The sequence below is a fragment of the Bos grunniens genome, chromosome 17 (genome assembly GCF_055505025.1).
Source record: "Bos grunniens cultivar Pamir isolate PY7600 chromosome 17, Bosgru_T2T1.0, whole genome shotgun sequence".
NCBI lineage: Eukaryota > Metazoa > Chordata > Mammalia > Artiodactyla > Bovidae > Bos > Bos grunniens.
Window position 1 is genome coordinate 66693002 of NC_141181.1, and position 23213 is coordinate 66716214.

The window sequence follows — 23213 nt, forward strand, 5'->3', positions numbered from 1 at the left end:
CTGGGACTACAGCGGGTCTCACGCCAACATCCTTTTGGCCCAGAGAGGGAAAGGGACTTGTCTAAGGCCCCGCAGCAAGCACCATCCACTAGGCTGCTCTGAAGCCTCCTGCCTACCTGTCTGGTCCTTCCTCTGGTCTACAGGGTCCTCACACTTAATGAATCATTTTCTCCCCCACCCCCCACCCCGGGAGCACAGAGGCCCTGACAAGGATGATGGTGGGACAGTCAGACAGAAAGTAAAGAAACCACCCAGAATGAGAGGAGGCAAGAAGCGGAAGATCTCACACATCTCGAGTGTGTCTATAAGAGGGAGGACCGGAGGGAGGGTGAAGAAAGGAGGGAGAGGAGGGTGAGCGAGACCTGGCAAGGGAGCTTTTTCCTGAATCCTGCCAGAAGTGGCTGCGTGGAGCACCTGTTCATCACTAACAAGGACCAGAGCAATGACGGCTCCAGTAACGGAGCTCATCACCGCAGCCCTTTGTTAAGAAACGGCACCTACTGAGGTCTGCTTCGAGCTGGTCACAGGGCCAGGCACTCAGCTGCCGCCCCCTCGCCCCCCAGGCCATCGCCCCCAGCTCACTAACTGAGGGACTTGAGCCCAGAAGCCCCCACTCCACCCAGCGCGCCCCACTGGGATGGGGAGCTAAGTCTGGCACAAGCCCCCACGATGGGTGGTGGCCCCCGATCCCTACTTCCTAGGGCTGTTTGCCCACCGCCTAACTGACTGGTAGAGGGGAAATATCTCAGGGCAAGGCGGCTCTTTTCCTGCCTCATGCTCCTGAATCTTCTCGACACAAAAACGTGGGGGAGGCAGTCCTGCGGGTTGTGACCGGTTCCTCCTGAAGGTGACAGTCTGCCCTTTTCACCCCAGTTTCACTTTAGAGCATCGCCCGTCTCCCTCTCTGGGTCGAGTCCGCGGAGGACTCGCCTGATTCCAGAGGTGAGGAGAACACCGGCTTGCCAGGTAACAGTCACCGTGATTGGTCCAAGGGATGGGCATGTGATCCAGGGGGAGCCAATGAGAGGCTGCTCTGGAACTTCGGGACCATTTGGAAGGAGACGCTTTCTACGCGCTAGGCTTGTGAAGTGACAGGTGCGAGACGGGGACTTGACTTCGAAGGCAATATGAAAGCAAAACCAAGGCAGGGGAAGCCCTAGCAGCCAGAAATGAGTCCCACCATCCTGTTATGCAAATACCCTCTGTGCTGTTTATCATATGAACCGAAAAACACCTTCTCCTTGTGTTTTTATTTTTTAAGATGTTTTAAGATGGGTTTGTCATCGACACTTGAACAAGTCCTGGCTCTTTGAACTCCCCTAAACCCCTAAACCCATGAGAAGAAACAGAAGCGTTGACCACTTCCTCTCCTTGTCGCTAACTAGGGGCCCTGGTGGCTTTCCTTTTGGGCCCCCTTTGGGCCCCTTTCTTCTCACCTGTATCTTAGAAGCTCTTGTTCTTGACCTTAGTGACCACGATCTCTCCATCGCTGGCTCCGTCTCCTCTTCCCCCAGCAAGACGTTATCAACCCCTTGCTCAGGTAAGAAGACAGGTTCACACGGGCAAATGAATGTGCTTTTTTGCACAGAAAATGGGACGCAGGGCTGAGACTCAAGACCAGGGACTCGTGACACTCTGGCCAGGGCTCTTCCTCTTTCCTCTGTAAGGAAGCAGTGCAGTCTGACCTAGCCTGAGACCGATTTCTTCATTGAGGTTCAACCGAAGGCTCCACACTAGTTCACCAAGGTAGCTCAGGCGCTTCCCGGCCCCTCCAGCCCACTGGGCCACCTTGGGAATCTAACAGACTTCCACCCGAGACCTGCGCCGCACCGCCACCTGGTGGTCACATGTGAAAACACACCTCCTAGGGGCTGTCAGGAGACCGTTCTACCCTGGGGCAGGTCGAGTAGGGAAAGGGGTGGTGGAATACGGATTGGTGGGACAATTTCTAGGAATTTTGGAATCTGAGATTTGATTAGGGGCCTGATGTTCCTCCTCTGTTTCTCTGCCACACCTGTGTCTCTAACTTCCTTTCTCCTTGTAGACCTCGGATACCTTCGAAAGGAACTGCATTCCCTCTTTGCCTTGACTGCCAGGATGCTCGGGACCAAAGTACAATCCACCACTAGCAACTCGCCACCAGTACCAGGTGGCAGGCATTTGGAGGAGGAGCTTAATCCCTGACTCCATATTCCTTTCTGTGAGCCTCGTTTTCTCTATTGTATATTTAGTTTTCTGCCTGGGCTTGAGGGCATCCTTCATCTTTTTTAAAGAATTTTTAAGTTAAAAAAAATCTATTTATTTATTTTTTGGCTGTGGTGGGCCTTCATTGCGTCACAAGGGCTTTCTCTACTTGCCGCGAGCAGGGGCTCCCTTGGTTGCAGGGCACGGCTTCTCACTGCGGTGGCATTTCCTGCTGTGGAGCGCGGGCTCTACGGGGCGCAGGCTTCAGGAATTGCAGTGTGCGGGCTCAGTATTTGTGATGCACAGGCTTAACCGCTGCCCGGCATTCGGGATCTTCCCAGATCAGGGATCGAAACGGCGTCCTAAGTATTGCAAGGCAGATTCTTAAACACTGGACCGCCAGGGAGGCCCTGAGGGCATGCTTATAAGCCATCTTGTGTGTGTGTGCGTTAGTCACTCAGTCGTGTCCGACTCTTTGCAACCTCATGGACTGTAGCCCGCCAGGTTCCTCTGTCCATGGGATTCTCCAGGCAAGAATACTGGAGTGGCTAGCCATTCCCTTCTCCAGGGGATCTTCCTGACCCATGGATCGAACCCAGGTCTCCCGCATTGTAGGCAGATTCTTTACCATCTGAGCCACCAGGGAAGCCCAATATACCACTTTAATTCCCTTCTTGTGGGCTGACAAAGCAGGGTTAAAAATTCAGAAAGAGCTTCCTACCTTCTGCAGGCCTTGATTTCCTCCCCTATAAAGTGGGCACAAGAACCCCTGCCCTGTAGGGTTTTGTGGGAGTCTGCGGAGATGCCCAGTGCCTGCCTGTTTGCCATCTCTGTGCCGCCACCCCGCCCCGGGCTCTCTGCTGCTTGCCTAGGGCAGGCTGGGATGCAAAGAGGATTCAAAGCTCAGATTACTTTGCCTCCAGCCCCACTCTGTGCTCTGCAGACCCACTGGGTGCCCTTGCTAGAATCTGGTGCCCTGAGCCCTGCCCCTGGCTACCTCCTGGAGGACTTCTGGCCTCCAGAACCTTCTGCCTCCTGCCTGCAGACGCCGCAGCATTCCCAGCCGATCTGCAGAGAGTCCAGATGCATCTCATAAATAAAGAATGCGCTGTTCCTGCAGAATGGCTGCGGCATGGCCGCGTGGGGGTGGGGAGGTAGGGAGATGGGGCTGGGGAGGCAGAGAGGACTGCATGAGCTGCTGGTCCCAGACCAGTGTGGGGGGCACTCGGAGAGCCCAGGAAGGTGTAACGGGGCCGGATCTGGATGCAGATTGCTGGGGCTGAATCTTGGTTCAGACACCTCCTAGCTGTGTCCCTCAGCTTCAATTTCCTTGTCTATAAAATGGGGATAATATCAGTACTGGTACCATGGGCTGTTATGGCCATTGCACTTTGAGCGTTTAGCCCAGGAGCTGGAACACAGCAAATGCTCAGTGACTGTTATTATTTGCCCCGAATTTCCTTAGTCATCTTCTTCAAGAGCTTTGCATTTGCTTCTGCTCTGGGGATCGGTGAGGATGGGGTTCACACAGCATCCGAGTTGGGGGAGGAGATGATGGGCTGCAGGAAAGGGAGGACCCAGCGAGAGGGGCTCAAGGCGACGGCAGCAGGTGTTGGAGCAAGGGATGAGGACACAACCACTAACTCACAAAGGCAGACAAGTTCTGGCAAGGGAACAGCATCTCTGCAGCCATTTCAGCGTGGGCGCTTGAGCTGTTTGATTGGCTTCTAAAGGAGAGGTTGATCTTTGGAAGGCAGACACAGGTTATACCATCAGCATGGCTGCATTGCAACAAAGCCTTGGGTGAGTCACTTTCCTTCTCTGGGTCTCTGTTTGTCCATCTATAAAATGGTTTCTGAGAAGCGTTCCAGAACTGCAGCGTTTACACCTGAAGGTTTAGACCTTCTTTTGACCAACATACATGGAGGGCCACCTGTGAGTCAGACCCCGGGGGAAGCTCTGGTGGTGCGATGGTGGAAAAGCAGCAGGTTCCTCCCATAAAGGATCTCACGAGCTGGTGTGTGTGTGTGTGTGTGTGTGTGTATGTGTGTATACACACAGACAAACAAATAGCTATGTAATCTCAAACTAAAAGCAGCCCTGAAGGGGTGGGACATGGGTCAATCAAGGAATGTGTGTAACAAATGGCCTCGACTTTGACCAGGAGGCTGGAGAAGGTTTCACCCCTTCTCCAAGTGTCCTTGTCCAAGACAAAGACACTCGGGTGGGGCCGGGGTGGGGTGGGCCGGGTGGCAAGTGGAGCAGGAGTGTGGTGAGGGATGGACGTGGGACCATCAGCAGGAATCAGCTAAGGCAGGGCCTTGCCAGGAAGGCAAGGCGCTTACTCTTCATCCTGCAACCTGAAGGGCTGTGGGCTGGCGGGGTAATGAGGTCAGTTTTGCATTTCAAGACTCTTCTGGCTGGAGTGAGGGGAGCGGACTGGAGGGAAGCCAAAGGTCCCAGGCAGGGGTGATGGAGGCAGAGAGCCTGGTGGCAGTGGGTGGGGTGAGGAGGGTTTGGCGAGTGTGCAGAGCATGCATTGATGGGACTGCGGGCGCACCGGGTCTGGGCGTGAGGCTCTGCAGGGAACGTCTCCCTCTTTTCAGTTCCTTCCGGCCCCTCCCTGGCTCTGCCAGCATCTGCCCTTACAGGAGAAGAAATGGGCTGGGAGGGCGGGCAGGACGGGGAGAGGCTGGCCGGCTGCAGCACCTGCTGGGGCGGCTGGGGAGGCTGGGGAGCAGGTGCGGGGCGTCTGTTTGCAGACAGATCACGAGATGGGCTGGGTGAGAATGGCGCACACGCTGCCCGCCTTCTCTGTTGTCTGGACACAAAAGTGCAGACAAAGGAGCAGCAGGGACAGGACACAGAGAGGGAGGCCCACACAGCACACACAGACGCGCACACGCATACACGCACACACACGCACGTGCACACACACACATGCACACACACATGCACACACACACGTGCACGCGCCTGGACAAAGTGGAAGGGGGCAGGGGCTGGCCCTAGCAGAACACGGAGCCAGGTGGGGATGGGGAAGGCTCGTGTGACCTTGGGTAAGGCCACTTGGTCTCCGAGCCTTGCTCCGGGCACTGCAAACAAAGAGGCTGGGGGACACCAGTTAACCCCAAACCTTGCCTGTCCGATGGTCTCTTCCTCAAAGGATAACTGACCGGGGGGTCCAGAAAGCAAGGACACACCTTCAGGTCCTGTGGGTGGTGATGGTAAAGAAGGCGACCACGAGTGTGGCGTGGGGTCCACACCAACCTATACTGAGTTGAACCAACAGCTTGGATGTGCACGTGTGAAAGAGCAGATGAGCTGCGGATGGGACTCGCTACTTACATGCCCTGCCGGCAGGGTTGATGTCTGTGGAGTTTCTGAGACCCATTTATCATAATTTCTCGGGACTAAGAACTCCGGGTCTTAGTCTCTGATGGTTCTTCAATAGAGGAGAGAGGTGGGCGGGGGGATATGTACTGACCATGCCATGTCTTTTCGGCAATCAAATCACTTAACTGTTCTGAAAGCCCCGCAGGACAGGTTGTGTTGTATCCCTTTTACAGAAGAAGAAACTGAGGCCCAGAGTGATGTCACATTGTGAGTAAAGGGCAGATTCCAACTCACGTTGGCCTGACTCCGGCATCCATTTCTCGGCTGCCAATTGAGCTGAGAGGAAGGTAGAGAAAAGAAACAAAGAGCCAGGTGGCAGAGAGCCTGGCAGTGCCTGGTGAGTGCCTCCTCACTGCTGGAGAAAGATGGACGCCTGGTAATGTTGCCTGGACACCTGGATACAGCTATGCCTGAAGCAGCTGCAGCACTGGACTTATTTTTCTGCCACTTGAAACTGAAAAGGTTCTGAAAAGGAATAGTTATACTTCCTGTGACTTTCAGTTCTCGGTCCCCGGTACAGTTTCTGGCACTCAGTAGGCCTTTTACTGACCTGAAAGATGAGTTGGGTTATTAAAATATAAATTCTCCCAAGTCCCCTGAACTTCGTCATGATGGCATTGCTCCCTGTGACTTCTGCTCTTTCCCCGACTAGGTGGGAGCTTCAAGGAGGTGGGGGGGGGGCCTCTGTATTACTCACCAGCATATGCCAGGTTGGCACCCAGAGGGTGGAAGCTTCTCAAACTGGGGAGACCTCGGATTTGTGGAGGGCAGGGTGTGCTCTGCTTGGCAGGATTGGGCAGTGGTGGTTGATGGGAGTAGGCAGCACACCCCATGGTGTGTCCCCGGGACCCTCACTGTGCCCGGGCACCCTGGTGGCTCTGTGCTGTGGGCCCCGTGACTCTCTGCTGACTGCTGTCTCTGGCCAAGGGCATCTGTTGGGTGTGAGCCCAGGGCAGCCTGGAGGAGGTGAGGGGTTGATGCACGGGGAGCATCCTTCAACCACTCTGGGTGAGAGTTGGGGGCAGGTGCCCTGATTCCCTGGACCTCACGTGGGACAGCTCAGGCGTGCCCCACCTGTCAGAGCGCCTCAGCAGGGCAGCGGCCACAACCACTCTCTTCTTGTTACAGACTGGCATGTGTCTCCCTAAAGTCATAGGTGGAACTGAGTATGACCCCAGTGCGACTGTATCTGGAGATAGGGCCCTTATAGAGGTCACGGAGATTAAGTGAGGCCAGAGAGTGGGGCCCTGATCCCATAGGACTGGGGTTCGGATAAGACCAGGGCTGTACACACAGACGAGCGGCCCGCTGGGGACACAGGGAGAAGGCAGCCTTCTGCAAGCCGCAGGGAGAGGCCTCGGGAGACACCAGCCCTGGTGCCACCTTGACCTTGGCCTTCCAGCCTTCAGAACATTGAGAAGATAAGTTCCTGTGGCTGAAGGCCCCTGTCTGGCATTCTGTTCCGGCAGCCCTAGCAGAGTGATGCCCTCACGGATCCACCCGGTCTGGCATTCTGTTCCGGCAGCCCTAGCAGAGCGATGCCCTCACGGATCCACCCGGTCTGGCATTCTGTTCCGGCAGCCCTAGCAGAGCGATGCCCTCACGGATCCACCCGGTCTGGCATTCTGTTCCGGCAGCCCTAGCAGAGCGATGCCCTCACGGATCCACCCGGTCTGGCATTCTGTTCCGGCAGCCCTAGCAGAGCGATGCCCTCACGGATCCACCCGGTCTGGCATTCTGTTCCGGCAGCCCTAGCAGAGCGATGCCCTCACGGATCCACCCGGTCTGGCATTCTGTTCCGGCAGCCCTAGCAGAGCGATGCCCTCACGGATCCACCCGGTCTGGCATTCTGTTCCGGCAGCCCTAGCAGAGCGATGCCCTCACGGATCCACCCGGTCTGGCATTCTGTTCCGGCAGCCCTAGCAGAGCGATGCCCTCACGGATCCACCCGGTCTGGCATTCTGTTCCGGCAGCCCTAGCAGAGTGATGCCCTCACGGATCCACCCGGTCTGGCATTCTGTTCCGGCAGCCCTAGCAGAGCGATGCCCTCACGGATCCACCCGGTCTGGCATTCTGTTCCGGCAGCCCTAGCAGAGCGATGCCCTCACGGATCCACCCGGTCTGGCTCTTCGGTCTTCCTCGTCTTCCTCCCTTAGTCCGCTCTCCAACTCGTCCGCTTCATCCTGGGATCAGCTCCCAAGTCAACTACGAGCACGTGAACCCTTGTCTCAGAGTCTGTGTCTTGGACAGTCCAGGCTCATACTCCTGTCCACGCTTTATCTAGCGGCACTGCTGGCCTTTGCGCTTGAAGGCAGCCCCTGGGGGCAGAACAGAGCAAAGACTGGAAAACATGGAACTCTACTCAGCTGAGCCAATAATGTCCCTCCTGGACTGTGCATGTTAACCACTGCTGTGCATGCCCAGGGCAGGGCGGTGAATGGACCCCAAAGTGTCCCTAGCAAGGTGGTGGCGTCCAGCTGACCACAGGCCAGAGCATCCTTTCTAGGGGAAGGACTGGCTGAGCGTGAATGCAGATGGTTTTTATTCAGTGATTCTGAGCGCAGCTTTTGGAAACAGTGCTGAGCCCGAATCTCCGCTTCAGCACTTTCTAGCTGGCTGACCTGGGGTAAATCACGCCCCCTCTCTGAGCCTGGCTCTCCTTATCAGATGGAGATGATATTGACATTTCCTCAGAGGATGCTGGGGGTGGGGGATGTGGGTAAAGCCCTTGAACAGTGTCAAGTTAGTGGAGGCGGGTAAGTTCATTGCTTCTGAAGGTGATGACAGGGGGTGGGGTGGGGAGAGGGAGGTCGCCAGGAACGTTGAAGGGCATACGCTTTCGGGGCCATGCCACATGCGACTCTCCTCTGCAGTACGATCACTTTCCCCTGAATTTAGGGAGCTCCACCCTCATCCCTCTTGCCTGGAAAATCCCATGGACGGAGGAGCCTGGTAGGCTGTAGTCCATGGGGTCGCAAAGAGTCGGACACGACTGAGCGACTTCACTTTCACTTTTCATTTTCATGCATTGGAGAAGGAAATGGCAACCCACTCCAGTGTTCTTGCCTGGCGAATCCCAGGGACGGAGGAGCCTGGTGGGCTGCCGTCTATGGGGTCGCACAGAGTCGGACACGACTGAAGTGACTTAGCAGCAGCAGCAGCACCCTCATCCCAGCATTGATCGCTGCTTTGATGAGTCAAAATGAAATTTCTCTCTGAGTGAGGCTGGGAGCTGAGCTGCTGGCTCGGGGAACAGCTGTCAGAGAGAAGCTCCCCCGAGGCCCAGATGGAGGCACACAGGCTCCGTTAATAGCTTGGCTGGAGGGCAGATGAAATCTGGTTCTTCCCAGAGCCCTTCCTTAGAGGATACGGCAGGTGTGGCCAGGGGAGAGGCGGCACTGGGGGAGGAGGGTTTGTGTGACTAGTTTAGGTAACAAGGTGGCGAAGCCCACCTCACCCCGTCTCCAGGACGCCCTGACCAGGTGCAGGGTCAGGGGGTCAGTGCAGGTTTGGGGGGTCAGGTGCAGGGTCGGGGGGTCAGGTGCACGGCTGGGGGGTCAGGGCAGGGTCGGGGGTCAGTGCACGGTCGGGGGGTCAGGTGCAGTGTCGGGGGGTCAGGTGCACGGCTGGGGGATCCAGTGCAGGGTCAGAGGGGTCAGTGCAGGGTCAGGGGGTCAGGTGCATGGTGGGGGGGGGCGCATATGAAAGAACAAGGTGCAGAGAAGCGTGTACCCGAAAGGCTTGGAAAGAGGGACTCAGACAAATCCTATCTACACATGTTCACAGCAGCAGCATCCACAATTGCCGAAAGACGGAAATAACCCACGTGTCCATCAACCGACGGATGGGCACACAGATTATGGTGTAGCCATACAATGGAATATGATTCGGCCATAACAAGGAACCCAGTGCTGGTATGTATGACGACGTGAGTAAACCTCAAAAATATTATGCTGGGTGAAATAAGCCGGAACCTAAAGGACACATATCTTATGCTTCCATTTATTTGAAATAACCAGAAAAGGCACATCCATAAGAGACAGGACATAGCTTCAGGGTTGCCAGGGCCTGGGGCAGGGGGGAGGCTGGGGAAGAACTACTTGACGGGTGCAGGTTATTACTTGGAGGGGATGAACATGGTTTGGAACTAGACAGAGGCGGTGATTGCACAACACTGGGAAAGTGCTGAATGCCACTGAACTGGACTTCCCCGGTGGCTCAGTGGTAAAGAATCCGTCTGCCAATGCGGGAGACATGGGCTCGATACCTGGTCTGAGAAGATCCCACATATCGTGGAGCAACTAAGCCCAGGCACCACAGCCACTGAGTTGGTGCCGTAGAGCCAGTGCTTCCCAGTGAGAGGAGCCACCACAACAAACAGTAGCCCCTGCTAGCCGAGAGCCTGCATGCAGCAGTGAAGACCCAGCACAGTCAAAAATAAAAAATAAATGCCACTGAACTGCTTGCTTTAAAGTGATCGGTTTTAGTTATATGAAATTCACCCAATTTTTTTTTTTTAGGTGCAGCCACTGTGGAAAACAGTATGGAGGTTTCTGAACTAAAAATAGGGTTGCCATATGATCCAGCAATCCCATTCCTGGGCACACACCCAACAAAACTGTAATTCAAAAGGATACATGTGCCCCTGTGTTCACAACAGCACTATTCACAAGAGCCAAGACGGAAGCAACTTCAATGCCCATCAGCAGATGCACGGATAAAGATGCGGTACATAGTTAAATGGAATATTACTCAGCCACGAAAAAGAAATAATGCTATTTGCAGCAACCTGCATAGACCTAGAGATGATCATATTGAGTGAAATAAGTCAAACAGAGAAAGACAAACATATATGATATCACGTATACGTGGAATCTAAAATACGACATAAATGAACATAGTTATGAACCAAAAACAGACTCAGGGTCACAGAGAACACATTTGTGCTTGACAGGGGTAGGAGGGCAGGATCGGGAGTCTGGGATTAGCGGATGCAAACTAGTGTATATATGCAGGACGGATGAACAAGCAAGACCTGCTGTGCAGCACGTGAGACTAGATTCGATATCCTCTGATAAACCATAGCAGAAAAAATACGAAAAAGAATATTTAGATCTATAACTGAGTCACTTTGCTGGACAGCAGAAATTAACACAACAACGCAAATCAACTATGCTTCAATAAAATAAAAAAAATTTTTTTTTAATTTAAAAGGAGGCACAGTAGGCTGAGAACTCAGAGGCACCAGGCAGGCTGAACATAGAGTTGGAATTGGAACCCTGGCCACCTGGGCTACCTGAGTTTCTCCAGGGAAAGAGAAATCAGAGTTTTTCCTGGACACGTTACCCCTGTCAGAATTCTTGGGAAATCTTGGACTGTGGAGTAGAAGGGTAAAGGCTCGATGAGCCCCAAACTGCCTAGCTCACAGAGCTTCATGAAAACAGGTGAGGCAACCACCTGGCCAGCTTACAGGAGGCAGCTATATGCTGAACTGCATCTCCGGAATGATGGCACCTCTTCCTGTTGCCATGGCGACAGGCACTTCATTCTAAGCTGCTCAAGCCACTTTCGAGAGAGGCAGAAGACACTGACACTTCCCTCTGGCATACCATCTGGTGCTCTTATCCGCTTGTGGGCCTCCCAGGGGCCCAGGTTAACACTGTAAATGTCCCCTGGAGGCTGGGGCTCTTGGCGAGTTGTGGTGAGAATGACATTTGACCATTTTGGGGGTGGACCCTGCCACGTCCTAGGTCTACCCACAGGATAAGGTGAGGATCGGAGACAAGAAGGATGCCAGCTCTCCATAGACATCAGACTAGACGTGGGCCCCAGAGGAGGTGGCGGCAGCACCTGGAGCATTAAAGGAGATGACGGAGGCCACTGTGGGTCCTGCCCATTCCCAGGATAATGGCAAATTCCAAGGAAGTTTTTGTTCACTGCAAAGGTGCTCTGCAGGTGGACAGAGAAAAGGCAAGGGATCAGCTGAGTCCCTCGGGAGAGCCAGTTTGAGCCATCTGAGATAAAGAAATCAGAGAACCAGGGACCGAGGGCAGCAGGCAGGACCACGCTTTGTAGTTCCTGTATCTGCTGGACATGGGGTCTGTCCTCTTTGGCATCACTCAGTCTATGGCTCACGCTGAACCCACCTCACTTAGACACAGTCTTCCCAGCAAGCCCACGCAGCTTCTGATTATTTCTTTTGCTCCCTTCTTCCTCCCCCTGCCCTCCTGGAAAAGATATCCCTGGAAACAAGGTTGCTTGGAAATAGAATCATGGATCCTTTATCATTCATCTCTGGGAAGCCCCAGAAAACAGGAGAAGCATTGAAAATTTGAGAGTGGCAAGTGTCAACTTTTTTCCCCCCAAATGGATATTGGAAATGATGGGTGGATCCTCAGGAGAATTTGGGAACTGATTATGGAAAAGGTGGTGCTTGGGAATACTATTTTTTTATTTTTTAAAGAGTGACCCCTATGCATCACGTGTTCATTTAGAGCTAGTCATGCTGAACCCCATTTCCTCTTTCATGTGTGGTCCGGTGATGCAGGGCAAAGTTGTAGACCTGTAATGACAGGGGTTTGGCTGTGGACTCTGGGGCCATGCTGTGCCCGGACGCCCATCTTGACTTTTCTCTAACGGCTCCACATGAGTCTTGCTTATGCGGTGGGACTGCTGGCTCTGTTGGGGTGAAGGCAGAATCTGGGTCCTGCCCTGGCATCTGCATAGTTCCTGCAGTGGCCTTGGCTGTGCACATTGGAAATGTGCTCTAGGTTTTGCTGAGTTGAGTCTGGATTTTCTGAAGATCAAGGCTGGCGGGGGCGGGGGGGTGGGGATGGTCCCAGCAAGAATGTGTAGTTTAGTTAATCACTATTTAATCTGGGACCTGAGCTGGTGGGTTCAAATCCCACCTGGATCCCTTACCAGGAAACTGGGCAGCTCTTGCTGCCTCTCTGAGCCTTAACGTCCTTTTTGGAGCCGTGGAGATGATAAATAATATATGCAGAGGTGTGAAAATGAAAGGAGATATCATAGTATAGTGGGAATTGAAATGTGTTTTGAGCCCTTACTAAGTGCCAGGCAGTCCTAAGCTTCTCTCCCCACAGGTATTCCTGCAATTAGCCCACACGACCCTATATGGTGAGTTCCAATATTTCCTCTACTTCGGAGTCTAGGAAACTGAGTCTCAGAAAGGGAGTGACTTGCCTCAGGTCATCCACCAAGGGGCACGGATAGAACTGACACAGGATAGCTGGCTGTGGGCCACCGGAATGGCCTGGCACAGTGGTTCTCAAGCGTCAGCATCCCCTGGAGGGCTTGTTAAAACACAGATCTCTGGGCCTCTACTCCTGAGTTTTTGATCCAGTAGCTCTGCGGAGAGGCCAGAGAATCTTCATTGCTAACGAGTTTTCAGGTGATGTAATGGTGCTTCTCTGGGACCCGGTCAGAGCGACTGCTCTGGGACCATTTTCTAACACTCTTGCTGTTGCTTAGTCGCTAAGTCATGTCGACACTTTTGTGACCCTATGGACTGTAGCCCGCCAGGCTCTTCTGTCCACGGGATTTCCCAGGCAAGAATACTGGAATGGGTTGTCATTTCCTTCTCCAGGGGCTCTTCCCCACCCAGGGATCGAACTCGGGCCTCCCGCATTGCCGCAGATTCTTTACCGTTTACTGCTCTAGAAAAAAAAAAATAGTAGGTAGGAAGGAGAGGGCAGGCGAGGGGAAAAAGCCACACCTCTAAGTCGTTAGGCCAAGTGCTGTAGTGGCACGAGCAAGCCTGTGAGGTCTCAGACGGGGGTTCAGGCCTGGACTCCGCCACGACCACGGGCGGGGTTAATAGAGAGGCACACAGCCAAGCCGTGCAGGTCAACCGAGAGGCACTCCACCCGCTTCCCCCCGCCCCGGCTCCAGGCGTCTACTCCCCCGGTCCGCAGTCGCGCGCCGCTTGCCTCTCCATCCTTGGTCCAGTTCAGCCTGGCAAGCGTTGCCATGGCAGCGCCGCGGGCTGGGATGCGGGAGGCCGAGCGCGCTGCCCCGCTCGCCTCTTTGTGCCGCGAGGGTGTCGGTGCGCTGCCTCCATACCCGGCCGCACCCGCCACTCAGACCCCGACCCCCGGGACGGGGTGAAGGGTAGGGTGTGGGATTGCAGGGGCGCGGGGAGACGGGGGGAGGGCCGAGGGGAGGGCCGGGGGTGGGGCGCCTCCGCCCGCCAGCCGCTCCCGCATTAAAATTTCATGGGCGCTGCAGCAGCTACAAAGACTACGCCGGCTGCGCTCGGGGGACCGGCGGGAGGGAGGCTGCGGACGAGGGCGGGGAGGAGTTTGCGATGGGAGGCGCCTGCAGGGGCTCCCCCAGTTCTGCGCTGTGAGCCGGGGCACAAAGAGCTCTCTGCACTGGCGCCGCAAGACCGCGGACCCGAGGTAAGCCGCCGACCCGTTCAAACAGCCCTCCCTGCCCAAGCATCCTTGTCTGCGCGCCGGGAACAGCCTAATTTCCCCGAGGCTGGCGTCGAGGGTAGGTCCCAGGGTCCCTGGCTGGGACAAACCTTGCCTGGGGTGGCAAACCTTGCCTGAAGCTGCCCTCATTTGTTGGACGAAGAGCCTCACCAGTCCGCTGTTGTCAAATGCAGCCGACCCCGGGCTGGGTGGGGCTTGGGCAAGAATGGGGGGAGTTTGCAATGCGAGTCTAGCGCCCATGGGGGTCTTGCAGTCATGATCTGAGGGGAAACAAAGACCCTCCCTTCCCCCAAGCTACGGACAGAACAGGAGGCGTCAGTCCCCCTGAACCTTTCCGCCCGCCAGAACCAGCCAAGCCTTCGAGGGCCCCTCCGTGGTCTCAGAGCTGGAGGTGGGGGATGGGATGGGATGCAGGGTTCTTGAGCCCCCCGCCCCCGTTGTTTCGTACCTAGCCACCCCCCCCCCCACCCCCACCCCCCACCCCTGGCGCCTGCCAGTTCTCCACTTCGGGACTCAAATGCCAGATGTCCGGTGTCCAAAGGGATGCAGAGGGCCGGAAAACCTCTTCAATGAGAAGAATAATGGTATCGATAATGATAGTAATACATCAGGTCGAGGAGAGCTCTCTGCCAGCAACAGCTTAGTGCTTTGCATGCCTGTTCACAACAGTCCCCGGAGGTGGTAAGCGTCCCATTTTAAAGATGAAGAAACTGAGCTCCAGAGAAGGTTAGCGACAGGTCCAAGGTCACACAGCCAGGTATGTTTGAATCCAGATAGCCCACGTTGTATCCTTAAATGGGTCTGCAGAGACCCCAGAACCCCCAGCTCCCCGCCCACATCTCTCCCATACATTCTCTAGAGAGGCTGGGGATTTGGGAGGGAGGGGGCCCGATCTCTGCTCTCTCCCACTGGAGGACCCTCGGCTGGAGACACTGCTTCTCGGCTGTGAGGGAGGCTGGGGGCTCCGTATGCCCCCACCCCCATCCTCGGGGGCTCCAGGCCGGGGGCTGTCCTGCGCCGGGGCTGCTGGCGCCCTCACCCCACTGCAGTGCGGGCGCGGGGAAACCGCCCCCACCTGCTGCTGGGGGTGGGGAGGGGGGAGGGAGGAGGTGCTAGTGCGGGGAGGGGCGGGGAGAGAACGGCTTTGTTTTTCTCGGTGCTCAGCCTCAGACCAAGTGAGACCCGGGGCCCAGCGGCTCCTTCGAGCGACCGAAAAGCGGTCCCCATCTGGGAGAGCCGGGGAGCTTCGCTATTGCCGGGGCTGGTGGGGGAGGGGAGGGATAAGTAATTCCACTCGACACACTGGGAAACCTGAGGACAGCGGTTCTCAGACTTTAGGGGCGTTGCTTCAGGTACGGCAGATGTCCGGGCCACGTGGCCAGGGGATGAGTCAGCAGGGCTAGGGTGGGGCTGGGCATCTGGAGGTTTACTCAGACCCCTTCCTCCTCTTCTTTGGGCAGATGGTCAGACCTCTCCCCTCACCCCCGGCCCAGAACCACTCTGGGTAAAAAGGTATCCCTGGGGACACTTGGGAAGAGGTTAGCGTTGGGTGGCCCACACTGAGGTTGGTTAATTTCATGTTGAAAAAATTTTGAGGGTATCCAACTCTTTGCAAACCCATGGACTGTGTAGCCCACCAGGCTCCTCTGTCCATGGAATTCTCCCGGCAAGAATACTGGAGTGTGGGTTGCCATTCTCTTCTTCAGGGGATCTTCCTGACCCATTTCCAACCCGAGGACCAAATTCTTGACCCAAGTATTGAATTCCCCACCCAGGGATCGAACCCCCGGTCTCCTGCATTGTAGGCATATTCTTTACTGTCTGAGCCACCTGGGAAGCCCGTTTTAAGGGTAACATCCCTGTGGCTCTCTTGCCCGCCTATTTTGTTAATGAATGATGCTGGCCGTTGAGAAAGTCTCTGAAATCTACCCTACACCTTCCTGCTGCATTTTTGGTCCATCTCTTCACTCCTTCAGGGATGAGAGAGGTGGATTCTTTGGAGTCGCTCAAAGGAACCATAACTTACCACGAGATTTAGAAGGACCACTCTCTCTACTGGTATTCAAAATGAATTCAAACATAAAATTTTTTTGGTGATCTTTAAGATGAACATAGTAAGTTTAAAAGAATGTGTGATAATTGTAGAAGATTTGGAAAACACTGAAAACAAAAGGGATGAAAAATCCAAAATTTCGTCATCCAAGAATAACTACTCTCTTTACTGACTCGATGGACGTGAGTCTCAGTGAACTCCGGGAGTTGGTGATGGACAGGGAGGCCTGGCGTGCTGCGATTCATGGGGTCGCAAAGAGTCGGACATGACTGAGCCACTGATCTGATCTGATCTGATTACCGTTTTCACGTATTTCCCTGCAGTATATTTTCTGTTCTTGAAAATACTAAGTGAATTTGTGCTGTGTGTATAATGCTTTTAAAAGGTTTCATCAGAGGAGTTTCTCCATATTTTTATGCCCTTGGCAGAAATCCCTGTTAACAGGGTTGGTGTCTCCTTATTATTGGTCCTGCCAGTTGTTTTTAAAATCTTCCTCTTAAGGATCCTTTCTCTGGACCTCATCCCTGCTCCTGCCCAGGGCAGGATTCTGCTCTTTGAGTTGATCCCTCCTCCAGGCAGCCTAGTGTGGTAGAAATAGAAGGCGCCGAGTTACAGGGATCTGTGTGCGAATCCTCCTCCCGCCCTACGCTCTGTGTCAGTTTCAGGAGGAAGTCATTTCCCTTTCTGAACCCCAGTCTCCTCATCTGCAAAGTGGGAATCATAATTCTTGCCCTTAAAAGGTGATTGTGAGGCTCTGAACCCGTGTGTGTAAAGTGCCCAACACCCAGTAGAGACATGGCTGCTTTAGCGCATCCACTCTCAGCTCAGGTCACTTCTACTGCCCCTGAATCTTGTAGAGACATCTAGTTATGTGCTTTCATTTGTATTGGGCTTGTTGGTTTCTCTCCTGGGTGGACCTCAGGCTGTTTGAACAGTGGTGTTTCTGGGGCATTGGGGCCATTGTGCAGGCTCAATGGGCTGGGGAACAACTTAAAGGCTAGTCCTTTGTTTGGAAGGGATCCTTCCCTCATCTCTGAGGCACAGCTCATCTGTCAGCTGGAGCTCCGTGGAACAATAGCCAGCGATGCTCAGTAGAGGCAAAGGCTGGCTGAGGGTGACATCTGTCCCCTTGTCCCTCGCCAGGCTGACCGGATCAGACGAGGCAGGTGTCTCTTGCTCCCCTGGGGTGCCAGGTGGGCCCCTCTGGAAGCTACTGGGCGAGTCATGGAGGGGAGGAAGGGGCTGAGCTAACCTGTGCTCAGAGGTGTGGAGTAGATGATTAATGGTAACCGACTCCAGCTACCATTTGTTAACCAAAGTTCTTGCTGGGAGTTGCCGCTTGGAGACCCCACGGAAAGGCTGAGAATTGGGCACTACAGATGGGAACTAGACGCTAAGAGAGGTGAAGTGATTGGCTCAGGGTCAGACAGCAGGTTAGTTGCAGAGTCAGGATTTGAATCTAGAACTAGTCTGGCTCTGAAGTGTGTATTTGAAACTACTACAGTATGCTACCTCTTCTAAAAGGGAACATAATCAGTTGCCTCAAGACCATGGAAGCCACTGGAATAAAGTGACCCAGATGGTTTAGCAGTTATCGTGAGTTCTCTCACAAAAACACTGATGACCAGTGTTTGCATTTGATACAGCCCTTCCGGGTCTTTTCTTTTTTAACACCCACCCCCATATCTGAATGGAAACCTTCTCTCCCTTAGGGCCTCAACAGGCCTGGTTAGAATCCAGCTGCATCATTTTCTTGCTGGGTGATCTTGGAGCAAGGCACTGGACTCTGAACCTCAGTTTCCTCATCTATAAAATGGGAGGAAAACAATCTAACGCATTGTTTTGTCAGGTAAAGGCAGTCCAGCTCAGGGGTCCCCTTGTTTGAGAGAGGTGTGGATACTGAAGCTCCCCTTTTTAGGGGAGGTTTGTATTGGAATGTGTCGGGAGACAGTGTTGTGTGAGTGTGCAGAAGCCTCTCTTCCTCTGCAAGTCTGCCGCAAGGCGCCTTTCACACCCTCTTATTCCCAGGAGCTGCCATCATCTCCCAGCACTCACTCATCCACAGCAATGTAGGCCAGCGTCTCTCTGATGCCTCAGCTCTCTGAGCAGCTATTTTATTCCAGAGTCAGGAAAAAAAAAAAAAGCCCTCAAACCCAGAGGGATCCTAAAATGCAACCAAATGCGTTTCCCTGGCAGCTTTTCCTCCATTACAACGATCAGCGCAGAGTGTAGGGGGGAAATTGAGTATCTGTGGATGGTATTAATGAGCAGTGTGGACAATGGTAGTCATAATAGCATAAGAAAAGAAGAGAATGCAAGCTAAGAGATACTAGTTACCATTACATTACTCATGTAATCCTCACAACAGCCCCTGTATGGCAGGCGCCATTAGTATCCCCATTGTGTGGATGAGGGGACCAGCTTGAGAAGCAATGCAGCTGCTCAAGGTGCCAGAGCAGGACCGGAAGCCCATGTCCTTTCCAGCACCTTTGGGTGTTCTGGTTGGCACTGGCCCCACCAAGATGCCTTGTGGTTTCTCATTTCTCTTCCCTTCTGCATCCCAGGAGAGCATTTTGGCAAATGCTATGATTTCAGAACACAGGCTGGCATCTACTCTCCAGCGCACCCATGGCTACATTTCCCACCATCTTTGGCGTCTACTCTCACCGCACCCACGGCTACATTTCCCACCCCATCTTTCCTTCTCTCTCGATGACAGCTGGAGGCATCTCCCTGCCTACCCGTATGGTTCCAGACACATTCATGTGGCCGCCGTGACCCTACCAGCATCAAAGGAGTAATCAAGGTGACCCTTCCTCTCCTTCTGTGTGCTCCTGGGGGTGGGGGAGGCCAGTCTCAAGCTGTGTGGTCAGGTCCACCATGAAACCCACATATGTGGGAGAAAACTTGTAGATTTCAGAGGTTCTCTGGGGTCCAGTCCCTCAATCAAGGCCTCCCTGATGGGACTCCTGACCTTGAAGTAGGAGTGGGGTGGGGTCTGTTGTAGAGTAATGGGACCTGAGATGCTGGGACCTGGGAGCTCACCACCAGGTCTCTGTGGGGCCTTTGGCCTGACCCTTCTTGAGTCTTGCCCTCTGTCATCAGTTCTAGATGAGTTTTGAAAAGTGAACTATACTGAGGCCATGTCATTTATATGCCATAAAATGCAATCATTTAATGCAAGCATACATTAAATGCATTTAATGCAAGCATACATTTCGATATTGATAAAGGTACACATCTGTGTGGCCACCACCACAATCAAGATATCAGACAGTTGCATCACCCTGAAAGTTCCTCTGTTAAATCACCTCCTAGCCTCAGGAACCACTGAGCTGCTTTCTGTGTCTACAGAGTTGACGTTTTCCCTAAAGGTTCATCATTAGGGACGCTTTTGTGCTTGGCTTTTTTTGTGTGTGTGTGCAGCATAATGTTTTTGAGGTTTAAACTTGCCATTGTTTGTTGTCAGCAATTCAGCCCCCTTTTCTGGGTCTAACTTCAGGGAGGCATATCGTATAACTCACCCACTTTGAGTGCACAGTTCAGTGAGTTTTCGTCATTTTACCAAGTTCTGCACCCATCACTACAACTCTGTTTTAAAACACTTCCACTGGCCCCATAAGATCCCTCACCCCATTTAGCGCTAATCCCCAGCCCGCTCGTAATCCTCGGCAGCCTCTGGTCTGCTTTGTCTGTATAGGTTCGCCTTTTCTGGACATTTCATGTAAATGGAAACCATACAGCCTACCCTGGGCCTGGCTTCCTTCACCCAGTTGTACTATTTTTGAAGTTTGTCCTTGTCATAGTCTGTAGCAATAGCTCGTTCCTTTTTATTGCTGAGGAGATTTTATTAATACTATATGTCTGGACTACCAACAACTACAAGCTTGCTTATCCGTCCACCAAGACGGGATTTATATTTGATCTGTGCTTCCTAAGTGGGGTATATACACCCGCCGCCCCGGCAAGCTTATTAACCCTGCAGGATAAATGTGGCCCATCAGTGTTACTGAAAGATTTATTCAAAGTTTAAATCATTAACTGGGGAGGATAATTTTTGGAAACACACTCTGTGCGCCAGACACTGGCTGAGCCTTTGAAAATAATTAGCCTTGAGTCACACGTTGGGGACATGGGTCTGGAAGCCATCATCTCACTCATGTTTGTTTGACCTCAGAGCCCTTTATACCCTCCTAAACAACTGTCAGCTTGATGCAGGGGCTGAAGTTTCCATTGAAACCTCCGTTGATTTATTCATATCAGGGAGTCTGGGTTCACAGGGTCAGGGGAAAGGGTTGTTATTGTGTTTAAACAATGTTCCTCTGAGTGGTACAGGGTCTGTTCACAGAGTGCAAGCAAGTTTCTGAGACAGAGGAGAAGGAAGGGAATTTCCGGGTTCTTGGAGATGTTCAGGACCACACTGGGAAGCAGCCTTGCAGATAAGTATTCAAACTTCCCAGCCCACAGCCTACCAGCCTGCCCTCTACTGGTCCATGGAGCAAAGTACAGCATCCCTGAATCCCCAAGTCCAGGGGGAAATCGGCGCTCCAGCTCTTTTGCTTTCCTATCCCTAAGACACAAAGAAAAAGCTTGTCCCCATTTTATGGGGCCCCAGAGAGTAATTTTCCTACCCCACTTTTGACATCAAGGCTAGTATTTTACAAACTCCACCCTCAGGGACTTCTGAGGAGCTGAGTTTAGTAACTTCATCTTGAGAACCTGTAGATCTGGTGTCAGGAGGAGACTGGGGACTCCTGGTGGTTTGGGCTGGCCCTTCCCTTCTTGGTTCTTGTCCTCTGTCATCATATTTATAAAACTTGGCTAGGGCTCCTTTTCTTGCCTGGCAGTCAAGTGGGGACCTCGGCACTGTGACCCCTGGGCACGTGCTTCTTGGTTTAAGGGTCTGAGTACCTCTCCTGCTCTGGGCCCGGGCCCCCAAGTCCAGGTGCTGACAGCAAGCTCTGAAGATGCGGTGAACGGGCCGGGCCTGCCAGTGGGTGAAGATAACCTTGTCACTGTTTGTTGTTTAGTCCCTGAGTCGTGTCTGATGCTTTGCCATCCCATGGACTGTACCTCCTCTGTCCATGGGATTTTCCAGGCAAGAATACTGGAGTGGGTTGCCATTTCCTTTTTCAGGGAATCCTCCTGACCCAGGGATCCAACCTGCATCTCGTCTCCTGCATTAGCAGGCGGATTCTTTACCACTGAGCCACCAGGGAAGCCCTAAGATAGCTTAGCTGTCACCAGAAAAGCCTGGGAGATGGTCCTGGCCCAGGATTTGTGGGCATTCTCTGGTCTTCTCCACACTGCAGACATGGGGATGTAGCTAAAGAGCCCCAGCCCACCATCTGGCTCCCCACGTTTTCTTTTTCTGGGGCATCAGAAAAGAGGATAGGAGATGAGAGTGGGGGGAGTTGGGTAGAAAGATAACTGAGGTTGGGCCTTCTGCTTCCCATCCTCTGCCTCAAGCTGCAGGTAGTTACTGCACTTCGGGGGAATGTCTGGACTGGGAGGACCCTGGGACCTGGAGGGAGGGGCCGCCGGTCCAGCGTGACCCAGGATAGCGGAGCTGGGATCAGATGTCCGGCTTCTCGCCCTGCTCCACGCTCTCACTCAACCTGAGCTTGCCCTGCTCTCTCCGGGGTCCCATGCTGCTGTTGGCAGGGAACAGGGAGGTGTTCTGGGAAGCGAAAGGTTTTCTGGGTAGGGGAAGGCAGGTGGGGGTGGTGTGCCTGGGCCCAGCCTCCCTGGGTCTCGGGCCGGGGCTGTCTCCTTAGCAGAGAGATCTGGCCCGGGCTGGGGAGGGGCCTGGGTGAGGTTTTCTCCTGTGTTGCGGTCGGCTCTTTTGTCTTCCAGGATGGGCCTGTGGGGGTCTCCGTGGGGTAGGAGCTGGGATCAGGGCACTGCCAGGTAAGCCTGGGCAGGGGGTGGGGGAGGGGGTTCCACTGAGTTTAGTTTCCTGGCAGATGACTGTTCCCCCGACCCGGGCCCTTCCCCGGGTACCCAGGCCCGGCCTAAACACTCCTGCTGGGAGCTGGGGGGCTGGAAGGCTTGTTGTGTGGGGTCTTGGTGGAGGTGGTGGGCCTGAGTCACGACCATGGCAGGCAGGTCCACGGCACAGATTTCAGCACGTGCCTTCATTCAGTGCAGATGTGGACCGAGCGCCTTCTCTTGGATAGAAACTGAGGATCCGGAGGTCAACGTGCGATGTGGTCCTGCCCTCTCAGATCTTCGTGTAAGAATGTGCTTTATCACCATCTCTGTGAGGGAATGAGCTCCCTGTACTGGGAGGTGTGCATGTGTGTGCGTGTGTGTGTGTGTGCTGGCAAAGGGTGGTGCAGAGCCCCCTCCCCCAGCAGGAATGTCGAGCCTCCCGAGGACTCTGAAGGCCCTTTCTGCCCCACTGGACCCTTGCTTCTCATCTGCCTTTGATGCCCGCAGGGCCAGCTCTGGGCGCTCTCTGTTGCTTCCATACCCGCTCTGGCCCTGTTAAGGCGGGGCGCCTTCTCTATGCGTTACTAGCATCCAAGGCCCCGCCCTACCCTGTCTCAGCACTGGCGGCACGGGAGGGAGACGGGGGTCTCTGAGGGTGTCCCCACCAGGTGTGGGTTAGCCTCGGGTGAAGGCCAGGCCCCCCTCCTCACTTGCTGTGCCTCCTCCAGGCTGCCCCGGCTGCATCTCTAGGACTCCTGGCCCGCTCTCCTCCTGGACTCTGGTGCTGGTGACACAGGGAGCAGTCTTCGCTGGTTTTCTGGAACCCTGGACAGCTCCCCGAAGATCTCATCCTTCCTAACTCCTGGGCCTCCCCTGGATAAAGGCCCCTCCTGGTTGGTGCTCGGCCGAGGACAGTGGCGGAGCGCGAGGGAGGCTGGCAGCCCACCATCCATCCCTTCTGCATCTCCCTGGACCTGCCTGCCTGTCCCCGCCCCTGTCCAGGACTGGAGGCCCTTCCTGACCCCATGAGGACCTCACTGCTCCTCCCATCCCTGCCAGTGACCGGGCGGAGCTTGGCCTGGGCCCAGGCCCCACTGACCACACCCTCGGCAAGGCTGGGTCTCACAGGACCTGCAGGACGGGGGCAGGCAACTGTGGATGGGCGTCAAGGACGAGCTGCCAGTGGGTGG

At 54.3% G+C, this 23213-nt stretch overlaps 1 pseudogene across 1 annotated transcript; it reads left to right on the forward strand.

The window, feature by feature from the left end:
• The first annotated feature begins 212 nt into the window (after positions 1-212).
• On the forward strand, positions 213-22773 carry LOC147355691 (uncharacterized; annotated as a pseudogene). The gene is made up of 11 exons (XR_015144083.1): positions 213-218; positions 885-966; positions 1448-1540; positions 13492-13703; positions 13831-14000; positions 18654-18895; positions 20438-20725; positions 20990-21082; positions 21867-21901; positions 22240-22324; positions 22752-22773. The product of XR_015144083.1 is annotated as an uncharacterized LOC147355691 (transcript).
• The last annotated feature ends 440 nt before the right edge of the window (positions 22774-23213 follow it).